The following is a 25,508-nucleotide window of genomic DNA, read 5'->3' on the forward strand; positions in this document are numbered from 1 at the left end:
TCAGGAAGCAGCTCAAGACCTGGCTGTTCGAACAGTAGCGGACCCCCCCTCCCCAAGCGCCTTGAGACCCTCCGGGTGAGTAGCGCGCTATAGAAAATGCTGTGATTGATTGATTGATTGACCTAGTGATTGAACCTAGTGGCGGCATCCTAAAAACGAAGGTCTTCCATAAACCAACGGACATGAATGCCCTGTTGGCCTTCGAAAGTTTCCATCCACGCTCCTTACGGGAGAATTTACCAGTGGGACAATTCTTCTGCATTCGGCGGAACTGCTCCGATAAAGATGATTTCACTGAGGAAGCGAAACATCTTACCTCGAAATTACAACAGAGGGGGTATCCCACCCGAGTCATCAAAAAAGCACGCAAGAGAGCTTTCAATGCCAACCGAGAAACACTATTATCTAAGAACATGAGACCTCAGACCAAGAAACCAGTTTTTGTATCCACATTCAATACGGCATCACAACAGATTAAAAAATTGGTCTTGAAAAATTGGAAGATCCTCAATACGGGGGGTATGAAAATTGAGACACTCCTATTTTCTTTTAGACGCAGCCAAAATCTGAGGGATCTTCTGATACATACCAGACCGAGGGACCTGGGACCAACAAGAGAGACCTCTACAGTAACAGGTCTACCTAAAGTGATGGGTCACACTCGTTGTGGTGCATGTAGTGTTTGCCATCTGACGAATAACTCCACTTCAATCAATCTAGGACTCCGCACTCCCTGGGAACAGAGATCACACACCAATTGTAATTCCCAGGGAGTGATCTATCTGCTAACTTGTCCCTGCCAAAAAATTTATGTAGGGATGACCAGCAGAAAAGTACAGACCAGAATCACGGAGCATCGGAGTACCATATGATGTGGTAAAACGAATACGAAACTCACGTCCCATTTCTCTGAGAAAAGACACAGCATAGAAGACATTAGATGGGCTGTAATTGAGAAAATAAAATCTAGCAGACATCACATAGAGGATCAAAGGATACTATTACAGCGAGAACAACGATGGGTCTACCGCCTAAGAAGCCATGAAGTGGGATTAAATGATGACATCCCTTGGCAGACATTGGGTAGACATTTGTAATTAATTGATTTCTCTAATGTAGCAATGGTAACTTTGATTATCCACTTGTTTAAGAAGTCTTCTCCCACATCCACTTGTCTGATCTAGCATTTGTTCCCTGGAATAAGCAACACACTAGGGATAACAGATGGCACTTGACCATACAAGTATGTGGGTATCATCTGAAAGGATGGTCAGGGGATATTGGATACTTACGATTAGGTGGTTACCAGGATCCACACCACACCATTTCTGTGTTCTTTATTATAATATGGGAATAGCCAGTTTTGCCCCCTCGAGCTTCCTTAAAGAATGTGTTTTTTATTAAGGGGTCTATTTGATCTATACCACCCCCGTATTATTGGGGAAGATGTCTCTGCCCGGGTGAAGCAACTTCATCGTGATGGATAGATACCACTCTTTATATTTTTTATAATGAACGAGTGGTTTTTGGTGATTTATAGTATTAAACATAACCACACCACACTTGACACTAATGTAGTCTCAGGCCTGAATGTGATTAATGATCTATAATACCAGAATTGATTTTAGGCTTATTGCCTACTATTCATTCTATCTTAACCACTTGGCTGCTAAGGCACATGATGCACTTCCATTGACTTTCCATTGAAATCAATGGAAACTCCATGACGAGTTACCCTTGTCATTAGCACTGAAGGGGTTAAACTAGCTGTGGGCAGAGCGATAATTAAACTGGTGCCGATCGCCATTACACATTGGGGGCAGCTCCTTCAACGGCCCTCGGGTTAGGAACACACCATACGCCTGTAACCTTTTATATATCGAAATGGGCTGACCCGCAGTCTATTGACCTTATCAAGGTCTGTAAGTCAATATTCTAGTGATTTTACATGTGGCTAGTTATTCCCACTTACCTAGGAGCAGGGTTGAATTGACGGGGGACGGGAGTGATGATTATTACTACAACTCCCGAAGGTCACGCCGTAAAGTTACGCTGACGCCTTGACGTCATGACGTTTGTGACGTCAGACGCCGCAGACGGAAGCGATCGGTAAATACAGAAAGGGACACCGCGTCTTTCATCTACGCGGTGTCACTTGGTCCAGACTTATTGGGGGCAGGTCGAGCCGTACTGAACGATAAGGTGAACGAGGGTAGCTTTGTTAAATCATGGCGCCTTATCTAGAAGATGGGACGCCAATGCTACAGCCAAAGGGGATGCGGCTATTTACTACGCATGCTTTATCCCTTTCAGATTGTGTTCACGGGCAGACCTCCCGGACGGACACCAGTTCGAGTTTATGTAGTCCATATACTCGATAAGTGTGTTTTTATGGAAACTAACAAGCCTCATTTGAGAATGTTTCTTTTATGCGCCTAAGATATTGATGGTTCACGGGTGGAGCGCACGCGGGCTCAGGGGGTCCTAGGCTGGGCCGAGATCTCGTGAATGTGGTGTTTAATTTATGATCTTATCGACTATTAGACTCTTTAATTAGTAATTGAAGTAAGTCTTGGGGATGGCTGATTGGGACCATCCAAACTCTAATGACATATGTATGAGTGGGAGGCGGAACCGTGTTGAAACAATTAGCTTACTTGGAGAAAGACCTGAGTGAATTATTAATCTCAGGGTGGAATTGGGTAGTCTGTTGAGGGACGTCCTCCTGGTCCCATCTTCATTTTCCTTATTCCTTATTATTTTTTTCCAGTGAATGTTCTCCCCTGTCTGTGGGGACACCTTCTCCACTGAACAATTAAAAGACCCCGAAGAGTATGGATCCATGAGACCTACTCCATTCGGGAAAACCCATCGGCCATATTACGGCATGGGAAACTAGTGGATTTGACTGCGACAGTCCTGAGGAAGACCGAAGTGACCTTACGGGGCATAAGGTAAACGGTCAAAACATGTTGACTCGAGCAGTGGTAGGAGGGAAGTCTTGAGGAACTTCATTTTCTCAATAAGACATTTCCCATCCTCTCTAACTTTTAATCCTGATAAGGGTACCATTTGGGTTTAATAAAGTATTTCTTTCTATTGGCACCCCTAATCAGTTTTAACATTTATGCTTACTGCACTATATTTTTTGTCGCACTCTAATCAGATCCACGAGGTGTTCTTCTGCACGTCATATCACTTATGCTTGTTGTTCGTTGTACGTATTTACTGATTATGTTGTACGTCTTGTAACGTGGAATTTATTATTTTTTTCCCCTCCCTAATGCTCCGCCCTGGATGTGGCTACACCAGGGCGTTTGTAGCAGGCCCTATGATGAAGCATGTCACATACTTCGGTATGTGAGTGAGGGCAGTTTTTCCAAATTTGGGAATTTCCCTTTGTTGTGTTTATGTACTCTATATACCCCTTGTGTGTGATTACAGTACTGTAGGGGGTCTGGGGTATTGGAGTTTACATTTTTGGCCCTCTCCCCTTTTGTGTGTGTATCTGCTCTTCTGCTGGCCCACCCTATGGAGGAAGATCAGAGGGAACTGGATGACCCTACAGATAAGGCTGGGCTTAGGATGGCAGTTAGGGCCCTGAACACTGGCAAGACCCCTGGGAAGGGACAGATTGCCAGTCGACCTATATCAGTCTTAGCTGTTTATAGTGAAGCCTATGCTTGAGGAGTGTTACCAGAGTCCCTGAGAGAGGTGCTTATAGTGATGCTGCCCAAGCCTGATAAGGATGTGAAGGAGGTGGCCTCATATCGCCCACTCTCAATGTTGAACGTTGATGTGAAGATTCTCAGTAAAATCCTAGAGGCCAGGTTGTTGCACCATCTACCAATATTGGTGCACGAGGACCAGTGCGACTTCATCTCTCACAAAACACATTATGCAATTTACTTCACCTCTTGTTGCTCTTACGTGCTCTGCTACTGGCAGAAGAATACTCACTGGCTCTATTGGACATAGAGTAGTTGTTTGATACGGTGACTTGGGAGTATTTGTGGCATGTTCTGAGAACCATGGGGTCTGGAGACTCCTATCTCCTGTGGGTGCAATTATTGTATAACGGCCATTTGGCAAGGGTGCGCATTGGAAGGATAGTTTTTTTTTTTTTTAATTACATTTCATTAAAAAATGAAAAAACAACATACGAGGCAAAAAAGGAAACAATGTACATGGACATGTGTTCACAGAGGAGGACACCTAGGCACAATGTTACACAGTAGATCAATGGCACATGGTGTGGGAAGGGGGGGCCAGCGGGGAAACAAATTGAGAATAACATAAAGCACACAATATATGGAATGTCGGCTCAGGGGGACAGGGGGACTTCGGGGTTTTCCACAGATGGAGGCGAACATATATTTCCACGGTATGCGTTCCATTGGCTACAGATGCTATTCCATTTTCTAGGTTTGCCCCGCGCCACATACACAGTCTTCTCTCTGAACATACACCAGTCCATATTCTCCTTCCATACCGAGACCGTGGGCGGCCGCTGGGAACCCCACAACTGCGCAACATCCCTTTTGGCAATCATATTCCCAAGGGTCGCCCACTGCGTCTGGGCCACACTATAATCATTCGGCTTCCACACATTCAACAGGCATCGTCTGGCCTCGGGCAATAACACCACTCCCGTGACCCTACCCATCACGGCATGCACATTATTCCAGAACGTCACCACCTCCGGACACTCCCAAAGTATATGGAGGAAAGTTCCAAGCATCTCACAACCACGCTTACATAACCAGTCTGAGGAATAACCCATACGCAGCAAGTGCGGACCAGTGATATATACACGATGTAAGATTTTGAGCTGAACGAGACGGAGACGGGCAGGAATCGCAACTTCTTTAGGCGAGGACAATGCAGCTTGCCAATCCTCGTCGTCCAGCTCCAAACCATCACCGGTCCAAACCTCCCTAAGACGCACCAGCAGATCCACCCGGGTGTTGATCAACTTCTTATATATCAGGGAAATGGTACTGCCGGGGACGTGGCCGTCAAGGACCCTATCTTCAAGGGGGGAGGACTCGGGGATGACAGTACCCGCAGGGAGAGCCAAACTTAAGGCATGGTGAATCTGTTTCCAGAGACATCCCAACCTTTCAGAAGCATACAACGGGGTCGCACGAGTCAATCGATCTCTCCATCCCACAGACGCATTCGCAGCATGCCACACGCGTACAGCAATCTTGGTAGGGCCGGATAAATCCTTGCCCGCGGCCCTGGAGTAGAGCGCCCTTCTGTAGTCCCCGCCCGGTAGCAAATATTTATCCATCTCGAACGCCGGGTTAGGAGCAGGAGCGTATGTCGCATGATTAATCGCACTCAGCTGCGAGGCCCAATAGTAACGCCCAATATCCGGCAGCGCTATACCCCCGTCATACCAGGGAAGAGTGAGTTTAGCGAGGGCAATACGCGAACGTCCGTCCCAGATTAACCGTCTCTGCAGGCTCTCAACCTCTCGAAAGTAGCTCGCCGGAATAACATCGAACGTATTCTGAAGCGCGTACAAAAACCGCGGCAGGGCCATCATTTTAAAAAGGGCTGCGCGCCCGAGTGGTGATAGAGGCAACCCGCGCCAGCGCACAACATCAAGTCTCAATCTTTGAAGGGGAGGGAGCAGATTACGTTCATAGCGAGCCACAAATACTTAAAGCCCGTCGGAGAGACCCAAATGGGGCATCTGCGAGGCAAAGGAGGGGGACCGCCCGAGAGCACGTATACACAGGATTTAGCCCAGTTGATCACAAGGCCCGAATTCTTCCCAAACGAAGTAAGCACATTGAACAAAACATTCAGAGATTTTCGAGGGGACGTGAGGTACAATAGGATATCATCGGCATAGAGCGAGACGCGATCCTCAAAGTCCGGGGACAACTGGATCCCCTTAAGCGAGGGCTCCCAGCGCAACCAGGCAGCCAGCGGCTCGAGGGCAAGCGAAAAGCAATGGTGACAACGGGCAGCCCTGTCGCGTGCCCCTCACGAGGACAAAAGACGCAGAGACTCGACCATTCACAACCACCTGCGCCATTGGCTCCGCATACAAAAGTTTCACCCAGCCGATGAACCCGGGGCCGAATCTGAATTTCACAAGAGCGGCCCAAAGATAAGGCCACTCAAGAGTATCGAAGGCCATCGTAGCATCCAAGGAAGCCAAGATGGTTGGCTCATGAAAAGACGCCGCCCTCGCGAGAACACTGTGCAAGCGCCGCAGGTTGAGCGCCGTGTTACGGTGCGGGATAAAACCAGACTGATCTGGATGGACCAGGTCGCTGATAACGTTCGTCAGGCGGTTAGCTAATAACTTAGCCACAATTTTCGGTTCAGCGTTTAGAAGCGAAATTGGTCTATAAGATGAACTGCGATCCCGTGGCTTCCCCTCCTTGTGAATCACTACGATATTAGCGAGACGCTGGTCACGTGGAAGGGAGCCAGCGTCGCGGGACTCTAGGAACATATCACGAAGATATGGAGCCAGGTTGTCTGGACACAATTTATACAGTTCAATGGGCAGACCATTAGGACCCATGGCCTTGCCAGAGCGCACTGAACGAATGGCGGTAGCCACCTCATCAGCCAAAAGCACCGCGTCCATCAGGTCCCTGTCAGCCGCAGACAGGCAGGGCAAAGTAATATCGTGGAGCAACAAATGAGAGTCGGCCTCCGGCCTGTCAGAGACCAGAGCATACACAATTCGGAAGTGCTCCGCAAAGCATTCAACGATTGCAGCCGGGTCAGTCCCGCACACTCCGTCAAGGTTCTCAATCACAGGAACTACACGACTCGCCCTTTCTTTCTTGCCCAGCCATGCAATCAATTTACAGGCCTTATCCCCAACATCATACAGTCTGCCCTGCTGTTCCCTGCTCATGACCTTCGCAGCATCAGTAACCAGGGTCCTATAATCTAATTGTTTGAGGCTGAGGGAATGAAGCTTGGCATGGGACACTCCGCGCTCCAAGTCACTCTCCAGCGCGGCTATCTCCGCCTCCAGATGGACCACTTCTTCATGCTTACTTTTCTTGGCGTTAACGATCAGAGATAAAGCCTGCCCACGTATCACAGTCTTAAACGCTTCCCACAACGATGCAGCAGATGACACAGACCCCACATTTTCTACAAAATAATGATCGAGGGATTTCAACAACTCGGCACGGGTCTTGGGATTGCGAAGAAACCAGGGGTTTATAGGGGCGACCCGTCCCTCATTACTCATAGAAGTATCCATGCTAAGCCAGACTGGGGAGTGGTCGGATATGCCCCGGGCGAGGTGCCTCACCTCCCCAATGGAGGAGGACAGCGCCGCCGGCACCAGAATATAGTCGAGTCAGGACAGACTGCCATGGGCTCCAGAGTGAAAGGTGTATTGCACCTGATCCGGGTGCAGCAACCTCCAACAGTCTACCAGACCCAGTGACTCCAAGAACCCACTCAACCAGGATTGCGATTTGGGAAGATCCCTGGGGGGTGGCGATCTATGTTACCGGAGACAACCGAATTGACCAATCACCAAGAAGCCCTCAGGGAGCCCCAGTACTACACGTCCAAGATCCGCAAAAGTCGAGGTCTGTAGACCTAGCGGGATATAAACAGTAACAAAGGAGACAGTCCTCCCCGCCCATCTACCAGTGAGAGCAGCATAGCGCCCCCTGTCGTCAAGAATCACATCATCGATTACCAAAGGGAGGGAGGACCTGATGAGGATACTCACACCCCTAGAACCAGAGGTGAAGCCAGAGTGTGCCACAAGACGATACCCTCGCCGATTCATGGCATGGCACGTGTTCCCAACCAGATGCGTTTCCTGCAACAGCACAATATCGGGGGAGAGGCGCCTTAATAACTGTAACACCACACCCTGTTTTATCCTATCCCCCATCCAACTGACATTCCAACACATTAGTTGCAACCCAGTAACCCCCATCCCAGAAAGAAGTGCAGAATCCACCCCATAACGAACACAATGACCTGATCAAGAAGAAATACGATACGTTGCCTTGAAAGAAACCCACAAACACCCAAGAACCCCCCACCACCCCCCAATTAGAACCCGTTACAACACCCCCCACCCTGCACCCCTGCGTTAGACTCAAAAGCCACCCCAACTTGCAGTGTGCCTGTCGCCCTATCATTAAACTAGTCTACAAAAAGAAACCCCTCAGAAGGAAAGAGTCCCACTCCCCCACTACCCTCGGGTATATAGCAATAGAACACAATAATAGAAGAGGTATCGAACCCAGCCGAATAACACGTGAATGTTCAGAAATCAGGGATCATAATGTCACTCTTGTTCCGATACGCCGCCCTCGGCTCCACCCGGATGCCCGGTTGAGTCAGTTTGTTTGGGAAGGGTATCCATCCAGTCACTGACTCCGTCAGGAAGATCAAAAAAGAAAGTCCGGTCTTCGTATTCGACACGCAGCCTGGTTGGAAATAGCATTGCATATTTCAGGCCCAAGTCTCTCAGCCTCCGCTTCACTCCCTGAAACCCCATCCTTTGTCTCTGAACAAGCTGCATGAAGTCCGGGTAGAAACTCACCGTCGTGTTCTCGAATTTTACGGGGCCATTTACTCTCGAGGCCTGCAGGATAGTGTCTCTGTCCCTAAAATTGAAGATCCTGGCGATGATAGGTCTCGGTGAGGCGCCCGACTTCGGTTTTCCGCCCGGCACTCGATGGGCACGCTCCACAGCAAAGAATTTACTCAGGCCTGTAGGGGCCAGGTGTTTCAAGACGATGTCTTCCACAAGGAGATCAGTTGCCAAAGCACCAGAAGTTTCAGGGACCCCAATAAGGCGTATGTTGTTGCGCCGGGCCCTGTTTTCAAAATCCTTCAGTCGATGGGCCATGAGGTCGTTGGAGGAGCGCAAGCGTCCAACTTCCGTCTGCAGATCAGATACATCGGTCGTGAGGCTAGAAGTCGTCAGGTCGAGAGACTTGACCCTTTCGTTGGTCTTTGACAAATCAGCTCTGATCAAAGTAACATCAACTGCCAAAGTGTCAATTTTGAGAGCGAGAGCCTATATTGCTGACCAATGGAAGCCTTCCTGTTGGCAATGGCGCCCATGACATCCTGCAAAGTCAATTCGGTCAACGCAGTCGGGTCGTCATTGGGGCCCTCCAAAGCACGACTGGCGCCACCGGGGGACCCCTTGGGTTGGGTATAGCGATCCATGACGTTGGTTTGAATCGGTCCCCCACGAAGAGGCGTTTTAGTCTTCCGCTTCTCGTTGTCAGGCCTGGTAGTCATTTTGAATGGTGAGCCCCAAAGGGGCCCGCGAGACCTGGTGAAAATGGCCGCTCACCACCAGACCACTGAAAAACACGAAAGTGGGCAAAAAGGGCAAAAGCAACAGCTCAGCCCAACACCCAAACCCTCACAACAGTTGGCGTATAATCAGGAAGCAGAGTTAGGCTGAACCCCGATGGGGGCGCGAGGCAACCACGCAAGCAGAGGAGGCAGAGGCCCAGAAAGGAAACCGAAAGTCAACTTAGGGCAACAGGGGCAGCCCGTCAGGCCGTTGTTGTTCAACTACTCCCCGGCGTCTTGGTGTGCCAGCTCTCGGTGACGCCGTAGGGCGGGCCTCAAAAACTACGATCGGCGTATCTGCGGTTCCCGAAGTCCAAATGAAATTTTGAAAACAGCTAAGGTGTCAGCTGAGGTTCATCTTCAAGAACCCGTGGTCAAAGTCAGGATATCTTTCAGGATATATGCGGAGGGCAGCGAGGGACTCGGGAGCCCTGTGCTCACGCGGCCATCTCGGATGCACGCGTAGCTCCTCCAAAAAACTGGAAGGATAGTTTTGGAGAGATTCCTACTATATAGGGGGACAAGGCAGGGATGCCCGCTATTGCCATGGCTTTTTTGCACTGGCGATGGAAGACCTGCCATGTAGGATGGGAACAGTACTACGTGAATGGCGAGTGATGGTGGGTTCAACCACGCATGTGATTTCTCTGTCCACAGATGACGCACTGGTGTATTTGTGTCAGCCAGTATATTCGGTCCCAATATTACTGGCATCCCTGTCTGAATTCAGGGAGTTATCTGGGGTTGAGGTGAAGCATGCAAAGTTTAAACTGTTCATGTTCAGTGACCTTGCAGATGGGCCAGTGAAGGAGCTCCCGGGGGGTGTATCTCCAGCGGGAGACCAATAAAGTTTGGTAACTCGGAATTCAAGTGATGAGGGATCCTGAATCGTACCACAGGTTAAATATGGGCAGGGCGTTGGTGAGTCTCAGAGCATCGGTGAGTTTTTGGAACACTCTCCAGCTATCCCTGATGGGTAAGATAGCCTTGGTCAAGATGATCATGTTGCAGCACTGTTTGTATATTTTTCAGGGCACTCTGTACAATGTACCCAAGCAGACATTTAAGTAGCTAAACAGACTCATAGAAGAAATACTCTGGGTCACTGGGAGGAAGCAAGTAGGGCTTGCTACACTCAAACATACCGGAAGCCGTGGGGGGGGGGACTGTAGTGCCGTTTTTAGTGGCTGCTCAATTGCTGCATGTGGTCCATTGGATGGTTGAGGGTAGCAATTAAGAGCAGCAGTAGTTGGAAGGAATGCATGAGCCGACTTCCCTGCCAGAACTAAAATGTTAGGAACTAGAGTCCCCAGTTACGTGCAGTATGTGTTGGCTTAAACTGGAAAGGCATGGTGAGCAAAAAAACGATGAAATTAGGCCCAGATCTCTGTACTGGGGTGAATGTATGACATTGTTCTGTCCATCAATTGTTCTTTTTGCATTTGTCACCCCGAGTGAGACGGGTATGCCCAGACGTGGGTCCCGTGCTCTCCATTTCATTGGAGTCCAGTCCTAGGATGCTTGTTTCCAGTCCAGGGAGGACCTTGCCTGGCAGTTCTGGCTGGACAGTTCCCATTTGGCACAGGGTCAAGACTGATTTGCATATGGCTGGGCCCAAACTGGAATGGCATGGTGAGCAAAAAGATTTAGGCCCAGATCTCTGGGGTGAATGTATGACATTGTTCTGCGTTCTGCCAATCAATTGTTCTTTTTGTATGTGTTGGAGTGGGTCTGCTATGTTTGGGAGCGAGTGGTCCAGAGGGTGCTGAAACAATCCGTGCCACATTTGTACATCTGGACTCTGCGGCCCTTTGTGCAGATTGAACGGCTCATGTCGGTGGAGCCTTGGAGGGCAGTGGGCTGTGAAATGCTGTGGGATTTATACACCAATGACAGGTTTATCACATTGACAGATGCCGTGGCCACTTTTAACTGAGGGACTGGTCAGTTTATACAGTTTGCTAAAACAGCAGCCACGGTTAGGGGTGTCTGGCCCACCAGGGAAACGCAAGTGTCTCTGACTTTGGTGGCGGGTGCTAGGCGACAGGTTTTACAGGTCTACAGGGCACTGTGGGTGATGCTCCTTCACCCACACTGGAAAATCAGAGTAGGTGGCACGAGTCCCTAGGAGAGCATCTAACAGACTCGGAATGGGGGGGTTATACACAAGGGAGTGAAGGGTACGTCTACTAACGCCAGCTCCAATCTCATCCAATATAATTTCATGCACCAGATGTGCATGCCCCCTAAATTGTTACCATGGGCTTTGGTCCTCCTGTCACAGCTGCCCTGTGGTCGACTACTGGCAGGAAGTGGTGACTAAGCTAGAGAGGGTATCAGGACGAATGCTTGATCTAAGTATTAGACTGTCTACTGAGGATGGTTCCGGTTCTCAAGAAAAAGCAGCTTTGTAGGCGGTTCATACTGTTGGGATTAGTGTTAGCAAAATGCAGGATTCCCATCAGGCCCACCACTGTTTGCAAATTGGCTCTGGGATATGGCGGAGTGGATGGGAGCAGAAGAAAGGCACATGTGTGAGACACAAAGGAGTAATAAACTAACCAATGATATGCAGCCTTGTTGAGTTGCTTGAGCCAAAAGATGCAAGGCTCCCTTGAAGAAAGGGAGAGCAGGTGGAAGTGATTGCGGACATGCGTGGACGGGTCCACAATGTGGGAGGGGCAGGGGCAGGGGTACCACGTTCCACTATTTATTCCAAAATAGAGCTTGGGGGTGAGGGGGGAGGAGGGATGTTCTGGTTGTTTACCGTGTACCACAATATGATATTTCGGGAAGTCAGTCGATTGTATTTGTGTATGTTATAAATGCCAAGAAAAATGTATACAAAAAAAGCTACTCTACCTTTGAACAAAAAATCAAGGGTGATAAACAGCTGTCCTGTGATGCTTGCTCTTGCTTAAGAAAGGCAGTAAATTCTGGATAAACAAACTGTGGCACATTATCAAAAACCAGCACTTCAGAACAACACTCTCTTCTGAATAAATCACAAAAAGAAAGCACATTAGCAGCCCTGATTTCTTCAATAAAAGCCACTACAGACCACTTGTAAAAATTAATACAAATATACAATAGTATACCTACTTCTAAAACCCAGACATTCGAAAGGAATGTCAATGGCTAATTGTACCCACAACTATTTGAGAAATGCAAAAGGTACAAAGGGTGTTCCTGCCAATGTCTGAGACTTTTCGCTACATGTACATGGCACACAAGGACGCACAAATCTTTCAACTTCCCTATCCATACCGGGCCACCAAAAATCAATCTTCTTTGTTTTCATAGCTGATATTCGACCATGTACTTCATACAATATACTCAATAACATCTACAGGGACTACTAAATTGTCACTCCTCCTAACATTTCCTTCCACCCACGGACAGCTCCTTCCATACTGATAAGAAAATACCCAAATATTCCCTTTCATCCTCATTCAATGCTGTCCCACACAGTAATTTCTTCACCAACAACTGACTATTTTTGTCCTCTGACCAAGTTTCTCTCCACTCTTTTTCACAAACTTCACAAATGGCACCTCAACATGATACCTTTATTTCAGCTACTAACCACTGATTTTCCTCTTCACATTCATCATTATCCACTGGTAATCTTGGCATACAGTCAGCATTAATGTTCTTGGTTCCAGGAACATACCACATGATGAAAATTAATTCTTGTAATCAATACAACCATTTAGCTATGCGAGCTGTAGCTTTTCGCGCAACTTTTGTGGAAAACAAATCTATCAAAGGTCTGTGAAGGGTTCATAATTGGAAATGACTTCCCCAGACATATGTCCTAAAAGGCTGGATACCCCACCAACATCATAGTGCCTCGTTCTCAATGGTGGAGTAAGTGGCTTCCACACCCTTTACGGTGTGTGATGCGCATGACACCACTCATTCTTGTCCCTTAAATTCTTACATTAAAATGGCTCCTGGTCTATACACACTAGCATCTATTACAACAATGGTTTGGTCATTTGGATCAAAAGGTTTTAACACAACAGCTACACAGATTTTTTAACCAAATCAAAGGCTTGTTGACAAGCAGTCATCCACTGGTAAATAACACCTTTCTTTATTAGTGCACGAAAAACCTGTACCTTGTCAGAAACACACTGTAAATTTTGAGTAGTACTCGGTCAGCCCTAGCAATCATTGCAACTGTTCTTCATCCTTGTGTGCAGAAGCCATTTCTATTACCTCTACTAATTTTAACTTGGATTTCATCCCCTCCCATGACAAAGTATGACCCAGGTACTCCAGTTCATCAGCCATCAAAATTGCACATTTCCAAACCTATGGTGAAGCCACCCTCCAAACTTTCATCATGATGTTTCTTGTCAACATCCCAAACCAAAATGTCGTCTTGGAAAAACAAAACATTGAGTAAACCTTGTAAAACACTTTGCATCACTTGCAGAAATACTGCCTACGCCACTGCCAATCCGGCATACGCATAAATTGGTACCCTCCCTCAGGAGTACTGAAAGCCGTTAGATGTTTCAAATCCAGATGAAGTTGTATCTGGTGATATGTGCTTTTTAAGTCCACAGTCCTCTCACATTCATCAACAGTTTATTAATATGACGGAGAGGATGACAATCAACCCATATGTTATCATTCAGATCTATGCACATGCACACATTTCCATTGGATTTTCTTGCTAAAACAGTTGGACTGAGCCACTCAGAGGATTAATAGGCTCAATAACTGTCATGCTTGCTGCGACCCGGGACGGAGTGCTGTCAGCATAAAGCCGGGCTCACCCAGCAGGAAGCTACTTAGCGTTTTGTGTTCACAATGGGGGCTGGGGGGGACAGCCGACCGTAGGGAGGTCCCCCCCTGGGCTGTTTGGGAGGGGCGGGTGGGGGGGGGTGGGGTTCTGCCTCAACGCGGTATTTTTGGTTTGGGCTGTTTCTCAGTATAGCCTAATTGTAGCCCAAGCACAAATTGCTTGGGCTCCGCCCCCCAGCCACCATTTTAGGTTCAGTGACCTGGTGGCCGGGGGTTTTTGAGCTGTAGGAATTTCTTCTCTTTTCAGCGCAAATTTTGGGTTGTTTCGTTTTCGTTTATAGGGCCATGTCTTTGGAAGATTATAGAGTGCTTGAAGCCATCAGGCTTCTCAGCGAGGCCGGGAGACAGGACCTGGTGTTGGGTGATGGGGCTGGGCCGTCGCGGCCCCCGCGGCAGGCCTCGGCTGGAGTAGCGGCGGTGGTTGCTGCTTGTCTGACCCCTAAACGCCCGAGAGTTGAGGCGGTAAGTGAAAGGGGCCGCCCGCGATTCAGGAAGGCAGCCCCGGGGACTAAAGCACGTCAGGTTGAGGAGCGGGAGCCGGGCCTTGTTGCGGGCCGCCTTTGGGTAGTGACACGTTTGCTGAGGAAACGTCGGAGCTGCTTCTTGCTCCGGCGGTTCAGACAAGAACGGCGTCTGTCCCCGTGCAGCCGGGGAAGCGTGGGGGGAAGCGGGGGGCTAAGAGGCGCTCTGCCTCTGCGGCCGCCCGAGTGCCTGTCGTGTCAGCAATAGAAGTAGAGGCGGTGGAGCAGGGGATGCTTTCGCCTGCGCGCAGGCGGGAGGAGACAATGGTGTTGGAGGTGGAGGTGCGGGATGATATTACCGTCCCGCCCTCGGTTATGTCCAGGCAGAGTGATTTAGTGATGCAGGATGTGAGGGGGGCTGGTTTTTCTGCGCCGGCTCGGCCCCGTTCAGTAGTAGAGGCGGGTAGACTGGGTACTGGGTTTATACAGGCACAGGCAGTTGGTGAGTCTGAGGGGAGGGGGGACCGGTTCCTTTTAGCCCCCTTCTTTTCTCTCCTGCGTATTCAGGTAGAGGGGATGTCTTCTCTGTGCATAGTGGTTCAGTGGGGGAGGGGGAATGGGCCCAGGAGGGTGGTTTCCTCTGCTAGGGGCAGAGGCCAGGTGACGGAGCTCTTTCCCCCTCCTTCGCATTCTTGGGTCCCAGGGGAAGATGTCACAGGGGACATGCCCAGGTCCCAGAGGTTGATGCCATCATTAGGGGGGGTCAGGAAGCAGGGTGGGGTTGCTCGTTCCTGGGGGGGGCTAGATATCTTTCCTTCATGGTCAGAGGGGCTGCGTGATGCTGGGTTGGGGGAGGGGGGTGGGTCACAGCCTTCAGAAGAGCATTGGAGGCAATATGGATGTTTCTGGCTTGATGGATTGTGGCGCAGTTAGAGCGAAGGTGGCGCAGGAACCAGCTGCTATTGTTGACAGGGCGCAGGGAGTGCAAGCGCTTGGTCCAGCGTCTAGGGCGGTGCAAGTTATGTTGGACTGGAGGAGTGGGGAGGAGGCGGGAGAATCTTCCCCCCCCTCTTGCTGGTGCTCGGGGAGCGAGCGGGGCTGGGAGCGGCTAGGTGGGACGGGTTGGAGGTAGGTGGTCAGGTGTAGGTGTTTCAAGTAGGCAGGAAGTGGCTGGGGTTTTTAGTGTTGAGGGACCTGGCACATCAGTCCGGCCTTTTTCTCCACAGGTTAGGGAATGGCATGGAGCTGCAAACCCGGTAGGGCGAAGTGCGGCCCATTGGCGCCGAGGAGAAGGGAGGGTGGAGCCTAGCGCGGCACATTCCGTACCGTCGGGGGATCCCGGCGTGGCCAGCAGATGAAGGTCAAGCGCAACCTCACTGGCCCCAACGACATTTCAGCCACGGCAGACAGAAGATTCAGCGGCAAGTGTGCCTGGGAGTGGTCAACGTTTTGGGGAGTACCGGCGAGTACAGTCGGCTCCCCCGCCTGGTGTACTGAAAGGGGCTGGTAAGGCCCATGCTGGTCTTGAAGGGTCCGGTAAGGCCCATGGTAGGATGGTGTGGTCTGGCCCTTCGCAGATGGAGGAGCCTTTGGTTCTGGATTATGATGAAGACAGCCCCGAGGAAGGGGAGCTGGGTGACATTGAGGTGGGGGGGGAATCTTCTCATGTTTCTTGTAGTTTGTTACAGGCACCAGCGGTAGTTCGGCCCAAGAAGGCTGTGAAGTCCGGACCAAGAAGAGAGCGCGGCCCCTCGGTGAGGGCTCCTCGGATGGTGGACAATGTGGAACATGTGACATGGCGGTCGGTGCCGGGTCAGGCCCCCTTGTTGGAGCCAGGTGAGATTTGTGAACCACGGGCCAAACCAAAAATGTGTCTGTGGGGACCGGGGGTGAAGCAGCTGGGAGTGGAGGTAAACATATAGTTTATCCATACGGGTATAGTTCTGCCACGTTGAGGCAGAAACCCCCCCACCCGCCCCTCCCAAACAGCCCGGGGGGGACCTCCCTACGGTCGGCTGCCCCCCCCTTACCCCCATTGTGAACACAAAACGCCAAGTAGCTTCCTGCTGGGTGAGCCCGGCATTATGCTGACAGCACTCCGTCCCGCTGCATGCTGCAGCAGGGTCGCAGCAAGCATGACAGTTATTGAGCCTATTGAATCCTCTGAGTGGCTCAGTCCAACTGTTTTAGCAAGAAAATCCAATGGAAATGTGTGCATGTGCATAGATCTGAATGATAACATATGGGTAAACTATATGGGACCTTTATATAAAGGTCGTTATGTTAAGGATCATGGGGTAGGTACAAGTGAGGGGGAGGGTGTTTTGGACAATAAGGTGCTGAAAAGAGAAAAAATTCCTACAGCTCAAAAACCCCCGCCCACCAGGTCGCCGAACCTAAAATGGTGGCCGGGCAATTTGTGCTTGGGCTACAAATGGGCTATACTGAGAAATAGCCCAAACCAAAAATACCGCCCCTTTCACTTACGGCCTCAACTCTCGGGCATTTAGGGGTCAGACAAGCAGCAACCACCGCCGCTACTCCAGCCGAGGGCTGCCGCGGGGGCCGCGACGTCCCAGCCCCATCACCCAACACCAGGTCTAGTCTCCCGGCCTCGCTGAGAAGGCTGATGGCTTCAAGCACTCTATAATCTTCCGAAGACATGGCCCTATAAAAGAAAACGAAACAACCCAGAAAGAATTCACGCTGAAAAGAGAAAAAAATTCCTACAGCTCAAAAACCCCCGGCCAACAGGTCACCGAACCTAAAATGGTAGTCGGGGGGCGGAGCCCAAGGAATTTGTGCTTGGGCTACAATTGGGCTATACTGAGAAACAGCCCAAACCAAAAATACTGCGTTGAGGCAGAAACCCCCCCACCCGCCCCTCCCAAACAGCCCGGGGGGGACCTCCCTACGGTCGGCTGCCCCCCCCCCCCCCAGCCCCCATTGTGAACACAAAACGCCAAGTAGCTTCCTGCTGGGTGAGCCCGGCTTTATGCTGACAGCACTCCGTCCCGCTGCATGCTGCAGCAGGGTCGCAGCAAGCATGACAGTTATTGAGCCTATTGAATCCTCTGAGTGGCTCAGTCCAACTGTTTTAGCAAGAAAATCCAATGGAAATGTGTGCATGTGCATAGATCTGATTGATAACATATGGGTAAACTATATGGGACCTTATTTAAAGGTCGTTATGTTAAGGATCATGGGGTAGGTACGAGTGAGGGGGAGGGTGTTTTGGACAATAAGGTGGAGAGTGGTAGTAGCAAAGAGGTGGTCGAAGTAGTAAATGAACCTTTACATAGCAAAGAATTGAAGATTAAAAAGCTTCCTTACATGGGGGTAACAAAGCCGCTAGGGACACACTTGATGTTATCAACAAAAGAGAGGATCTGGAAAGCAGAATATGTGGAAACCCTGAAATTGTTACATAGGGAGGTACGTTCGAAAGAGGGTTCAAAAGAGGAAGAATACAAGTTGGCTAAGCGTCCAAAGGTACCATTAACAATTGAAAATTGGACGGCTGCATTTTTAGTACATGCCAGCGTATATTGTGAAAAGTTTCCAGAGCGCTGTGTTTCCATTTTCAAATATATGGACGTCATCAGAAAGGCACAGATAACAGGTAGCGGTTTTGCTTGGGCCCAATACGATGAGGAGTTTAGGGCCCGCATGGCCTGGGATCCGGAGGCAAAGTGGGGTGAGTTAGACACTGATCTGTGGCAGCACACGATGGGGGCGCCAGCTGGGGGAAGATGATTTTTACAGCTAGTTATTTGCCCTTAGTATATCGGCCCTTTCAGGGGAAGCCCACCTGGGGAGTGGTGGGCAATGCAACGACAACTCAGACTGGGACTGGAGCATGCTGGGACTTCAATACGGGCGCGTGCACGAGAGAATACTGTAGATTTAGGCATGAGTGTTCACAGTGAGGCAAGAAGCACCCATTGGTCAGGTGTTGGGGGTCAAGGAATTCAGGCAGCCAGCAGTGGCAACAGCAGAATAATAGAGCTTCAGGCCCCTCTCAGCAATCTCAGGGTAGTAGAAGGGGTAAGGCATCTCAGGGAGCTGGGCCCAAAGGCTCATACTCCGGTTAAGCTTGAGCAGCTGGCAGTCGGGTTGCAGGAGTATAGAGACGTGAGAGTGCGGAAGATGTTACTTGAGGGTTTTCAAGAGGGGTTTCGCCTTGGCTACACCGGGCCGCGGCTGCGGCGCTGGTTAAAGAATTTGAAATCTGCTGATGAACATAAGATGGTGGTGCAAGAAAAATTGGATAAGGAGGTTCGGGAGGGGAGGATGTCAGGGCCATTTGAGGATTGGCCTTTGGAAAACTTGATTATTTGACCAGTTGGAGTTGTACCCAAGAAGGAGGCAGGGCAGTACAGACTTATTCAACACCTATCATGGCCAGAGGGGTCGTCTGTCAATGACTTTATAGATGAGGAGGCGAAGTCTGTGTCATATTCCTCGGTTGACGTTGCTATGTCACTGGTGGTGACTGCGGGCGCAGCCGCAGAGATGGCTAAATGTGATACAATATCTGCATTTAGATTGCTTCCAGTCCATCCAGATGATTGGAATCTTCTGGGGATCCATTTCAATGGAAAATGGTACGTGGACAAAGCATTGCCGATGGGTTGTTCAATGTCCTGTGCTCTTTTTGAAACCTTCAATACCTTTTTGCAATGGTTTTCACACACCGCACCGGCCATGATTTAGAGACACACTATTTAGACGATTTCTTTTTTGTTGGCCCCTCGGGCTCCAAGGAATGCCAGGTAGCCTGGACTCTTTCCAAGAGCTCATGGAAGAATTGGGGGTGCCGTTGGCACCTGAGAAGACAATGGGTACTTGCGCGACCATGTCTTTCTTGGGGATTGAACTTGATTTAATGGCAATGCAGGCTCGCCTGCCAGTTGATAAGAAACTGAAGATGTTGGAGCTCCTGGAGACAATGTTAGCTAAACCAAAAGTGACTGTCAAGGAGGTACAAGTTCTGCTGGGCCATCTTAACTTTGCTTGCAGGGTGGTCAGGGCGGGGAGGACATTCTGTAGGCGACTAGGTAGGGCATTGTCTGGACATCATTTGCCTCATCACCATGTCCGTCTGTCAGCAGGCGTTAAGGAGGATCTGCGTATGTGGTCAGTCTTTCTGCACTCTTTTAATGGAGTCCCTTTAGCTAGGGAGGAGGACTGGGAATGGGACGTTCAGATTTTCTCGGATGCAGAAGGCAGTGAAGGTTTCGGCCTGTACTGGCAGGGTAAATTGTGTGCGGAGAGGTGGCCTGACCAGTGGAGAGAGGGCGGGAGGAGTATTGCCTTTTTGGAACTGTTTCCAGTGCTAGTAGCCTTGACGCTGTGGGGGCAGGAGTTGGCTCATAAGAAGGTCCTGTTTCGGATTGACAACATGGCTGTTGTGGATATTATCACCAGACAGTCAGCCAGAGATGAACAGATTTTGAAGCTGCTGCGGGTCTTTGTGTTAGGCTGCCTTAGGTTTGACATCACTTTCAGGGCCTTGCACATCCCCGGTGTGGACAATGACATTGCGGATGCTTTGTCTCGTTCGCAGTGGGAGAGATTCCATGGGCTAGCTTCGGAGGCGGACAGAACACCGACCCCCATGCCGGATCACTTGTGGTATGTAGACAATGTAGGGTCTTACAATTGGTGGTAGGGTCTTTGTCTGCGTCTACTCGTGCCTCTTATGAGTTGGCCTGGAGGGAATTTTTGGCATCCGGGGCGTGTAGGCGGGTGCCTGGTTGGCGGCGATCTGAAGATGTTGTGCATCCTTGATTTAATGGACAAGGGCCTGACCAGAGTTACCATAGCAGGAAAGTTAGCAGGCATTGCATTCATGGGGAAACTCCTTTGGGGCTACTCTCCATCTGCTGGGGAGGTGGGGAGGAGAATGGTGGATGGTTGGGCCAGGGAGCGGGTAGCGGAGCACTCCGTTAGGAACCCCATATCTTGGCAGATTTTAGCCAGGGTGTTGGAAGCTTTGCCTTCAGTTTGTAGAGATCAGTTTGAAGCGTGCCTTTTTTCCACGCTCATGGTTTGGATGTTTTTTGGGGCTTTTAGAGTTTCGGAGTTATTAGGGTCTAAGTTTTCTAGGGGTATTGGGTGGGGGGATGTGCGTTTGTCGGACACGGGTGTTCACCTTTGGCTTTTAAGATCTAAAACTGGCCAGAAGAGCAAAGGGAGAGGGGTGTGGTTGGAGGCGTCCTCTCCGGTTGAGACGTGCCCATTACAATGGGCCCGCCAATGGTGGGGTGTGTCTGGGGGGAATGTGTAGGCTAGTGTGTTTCAGCATGCTGATGCGACTCAAGTCAAGAATTATCAGTTGCGCATGGTTCTCCGCAAGGCTCTTCGGAGTATCGGCCTGGATGGAGCAAAATATGGGACTCATTCCTTCAGGATCGGGGCAGCGACTGAGGCCTACAATAGGGGTTGGTTCAGACAGGACATTATGCGCTTAGGGCGTTGGTCTTCAGATTGCTTTCAGCGCTATGTGAGAAGCGATGTTGGGGAGGCGCCTGCGTCATCCTCTTTGTCTGAAATCTGATACTGCTTTTCTCTTTTCAGGTTCGGTGGCTGGCCCCCGCTCGGCGGCAATGACCATTTGGATTGTGGGGCATTCATTTGTTAAGTGGGCACATGTTCAAGCCTGTAATAGTTATTTTGGGGCATTACTGGGTTTTAATGAGCGTTTGTTTCGGGTTGTGTGGAAAGGCAAAGGAGGGATGCTTTGGAAGGAGTTGATTCCAGCACTTAATTCTTGGTTGGCCGGGGGCCAGTGTCCGGATGTTTTGGTCATTCATTTGGGTGAAAATGATTTGTATGCGGTCAAGGGAGTGGTTTTATTGAGGGCAATGAAGAGAGACCTTTCCCTTTTGAAGCAGCAGTGGGCAGGTTGCCATGTGTTGTGGACTGAGCTGGTCCCCCGTAGGGTTTGGAGAGGGGCGATCAAGCCTAAAGCGATTGACAGGGCGCGCAAGAAGGTCAACCTTGAAGTTTCTAGATTTTGTAGAGGTTTGGGTTTTGGAAGGGTTACTCACAAGGACATTCGTTTTGATGCAGTTGAGTTCTTTCGGAATGATGGGGTTCACCTTTCCAGACTTGGTATGGATTTGTATCTTTTGGAACTGAGAGAGGTATTGTCTAGATGCTTTAAAGTTCAGGAATTTTCCAGTTAAGGAATCTTCAGTTACTCACAAGTTTTTCTTAGCCCAGTTGGGGGGCAGAAAGGGCGGGTAGTTCCTCCCCCTCCGCTTTCTGGGTGGCGGGGGTTACTGGTGTTTTTGCCAGGTTTGGCAGGATTTTGGTTGTCATTTGCTTAGTTGTGGCATCGTCAGGGGGAGTTGAGCAGGATAAGTTGTTGGGGTGGTTCCATAGGCGAGGGGACCAAGAGTTGTGGAGGGCAAACCGGGGGTTTTTTGTGTAATAGTTGGTGGGATTTGATAAGTTGAAATGATTATGCAGGGATTTGCATTGTTTATATTTTGTAATGTTGTAATGTATGGGTGGGGGGCGGGGTCAATGACACTTTAGGGGTGGGGCGGTAATTGGGGGTTAAGGAAATGTTTTATTTAGTGAGGTTTAGTTTTGTAAGGCGTTGGCCGAGGATTTTAATTTGTTAATGTGCACCTGTATCAATAAAGCGGCCTTTTCACACAAAACTGAGTTGTGGTCTGCTCACCCACCCCCACCCCTCCCTCCCAAAGGGGATTTGGGGAGGGGGCAGCCGACCTTAGGGAGGTTCACCCGGGCTGTTTTGGAGGGGTGGGGGGGTGTTTCTGCCTCAACGCGGTATTTTTGGTTTGGGCTGTTTCTCAGTATAGCCCAATTGTAGCCCAAGCTCAAATTGCTTGGGCTCCGCCCCCGGCCACCATTTTAGGTTCGGTGACCTGGTGGCCGGGGGGTTTTGAGCTGTAGGAATTGTTTCCCCTCCCTCCCTCCCCCTTTTTTATTAGTTGTTTCTTTTTTAGTAGTTTTTTTTCATGAATTTTTTATTAGATTTTTATTAGAATTTATTATTGTTTATTTCCCCTTCCTTTTTCCTCTTTAAGGTGGTTATTGTTGGAACAGGTGGACATGGGGTTTTTCTCGTGATGTATTGTCGCTTGGAACAGGTGCGGTGTGGGGGTTACTGGTGTTTTTGGCAGGTTTGGCAGGATTTTGGTTGTCATTTGCTTAGTTGTGGCATCGTCAGGGGGAGTTGGGCAGGATAAGTTGTTGGGGTGGTTCCATAGATCCATAGGCGAGGGGACCAAGAGTTGTGGAGGGGCAAACCGGTTTTTTTTTGTGTAATGGTTGGTGGGATTTGATAAGTTGAAATGATTATGCAGGGATTTGCATTGTTTATATTTTGTAATGTTGTAACGTATGGGTGGGGGGCGGGCCAATGGCACTTTAGGGGTGGGGGCGGTAATTGGGGGTTAAGGAAATGTTTTATTTAGTGAAGTTTAGTTTTGTAAGGCGTTGGCCGAGGATTTTAATTTGTTAATGTGCACCTATTTCAATAAAGCGGCCTTTTTCACACAAAACTGAGTTGTGGTCGGCTCCCCCCCCCCCTCCCCCCTCCCCCCTCACACCCCTCCCTCCCAAATGCAGTTTCCTGCCATCGGACACTTGATTTCTGCATCTGGGTCCCTGTTCGCTACACGAGTCAGTGTTTTCGTCTGCTTTCTCTTCAGTTCTCCTTTGATATCCGCAGCGCCCTCGGAGTCCTGTAATCTGCGCTTGTGCCTCAGCTCCTGATATGCCTTCATGGATAAAACAAGGAAAAAACAGGGATGTTTAAACAACCAAAGTCGACAGCCATCTTGGTGGTAAAGCACGCAGCACTTGAGAGATTTAGGCTTATATCTAAGGACTGCACTATATAGTCTGCAGATTTGAAGTATCCTCCTTGTTGATATTTTGTGGTGAGATACCTATGGACAGAAGTAAAACTAAATAAATCTTGTTTCTGCAGACTTTAAGAAATATACACATAGTAATATTTTACACCTTTTTGTGTTTTTGACCTATGTCCTCGACTAGCACAGTTATACAAATGGATGTTGTATCTTCATTCCTGCTTTTTTTTTACAAGTATATAGTGAGCCTTCAGTTATGGCTAGCACCTTAAGGTATAAGGTATGGGCTACACTCACACAGGTATATACGACATCTAATGTGTTTAGAAATCCTGTTGTTACATAATTCTTTCGCTTTCTGTTACTTCCCCAGATTGTATTTTATGTCAGTAAATGCAGTACTTCACTCTACGTATACGGAAGAGGGGAGTTACCTGAGTATTCTTACATTACAATGAATCATTGACATATGCACTATAATTGCCTATTCATTATAGTGGAGTTATTGATTCCTTCTTTTTTTTCTGTCTTACACAGGAGACGTATGGAATATATATCAGGGTAACACATTCGTCACTGCACTTTCTCCGCTTGACCTGTGTTCTTTCTCTACCCATTCCCTCAACCCCCATTTAACCTACATTGGCTTTGACTGTTGTTGAGCTGTCTGGGTGGTGGGTGAAGTTGGGAACATGCCTGGTGGAATTCCTATTGCTCCTGCAGAAACTAAGGTGAGTTTTGACAATAACACCAGTTTTGGACAAACGTCTAATTCCACCATCAATTATTCTTGGCAAGCCAATGGAATATTATGAAGCTTATGCATCTTAGGTTTAACTCATTCTCTCTAAATTATGCAATGTTCAAACCAGCCGCGGCCCGTCCCCCGCCAAAGAGGCGGGCGGGCCGTAGGAGGGAGCTGGGGGGTGGATACTCGCCGCCTCCTCCGCCATCCACTCCATTCTGCTTTTCCTGCTTCTGCGATAGGCTCCCAGACTGCACTGTGGCCAATCGTGACACTGCAGGAAAGCAGCGTCAGGATTGGCCTGAGTGCAATGACTTTGTGTTCGCAGGCAGACTGGGACCCTGCACCTGCTTTCTCTAACCCCAGCAACACAGCTGGGGCAAGCTTCACTGCGTATGAGGTGTTTGGCCGGCCTGAAACAGCCGGCCAAACACCACATGCACAGTGAAGAGACAAGGCAGTGCACTAGCACTCCCCCAACACAGTGTCTTCCCCCTGGACCCGCCCCCAAGACTAGTCAGAAATCCATTTTATTATTGTTTTATTTATGGTTGGTGGCAGGGGGCGGCGCTCCTCCGCCCTAATGGAGGGGCCGTCGCTGTTTTACACTTTTCAGACCACCCAGTTTTATGGCAAAGAAACTACAATACTTGGAACTCCATTTCTCCACCACACCTTGTGCAGTAAGGAAAACCTTATTTGGATGATTAGGATCCAACATCATCCCGAAAGCGCATTGTTCCCACCAACCCAAAAAAGTCTTGGCCATCTCCACTACATACACTTTACCTGAAACCCTCGTACTCTTGTACCTAACTAAGTTCAGCCATAAAATAACCCAAAACTGGCAATTTGACACCTCTACATCCTTCCAGTTTACCATCATAGGACTTAACTCACTTCTGTTCATGCTCTCCCACACAGTTTTGTAAATTTACATGTAAGGCGAACACGAATCAGCTAGCATGAGGACTTTTGCATCACTTATCCTAACTAAACACTTTGGTGGACAATAGGTCTCCGTTTGATCATTTCCTTTTTTTATTCTACACCACACACACCACTAACACTTCCAAATAATCATCATCAGAATTTATGTTGTCATGACCTTCTACAGTCCTGTTCTCTTCAAGCCAGTTCACATTGAGGTTTTCCTATCTCTTCCACCCTCTCTGCATGCCCTAGAAAAATGTCCCAACTTTTTACACTTATAACACCCGTCTTTTACCACTGAACAAGCATTGAATTCAGCTAAATGTCTTATACTTCCACATTTGTAACATTGTTTTTTTTTAA

The sequence above is a fragment of the Lissotriton helveticus genome, chromosome 6 (genome assembly GCF_964261635.1).
Source record: "Lissotriton helveticus chromosome 6, aLisHel1.1, whole genome shotgun sequence".
Taxonomy (NCBI): domain Eukaryota; kingdom Metazoa; phylum Chordata; class Amphibia; order Caudata; family Salamandridae; genus Lissotriton; species Lissotriton helveticus.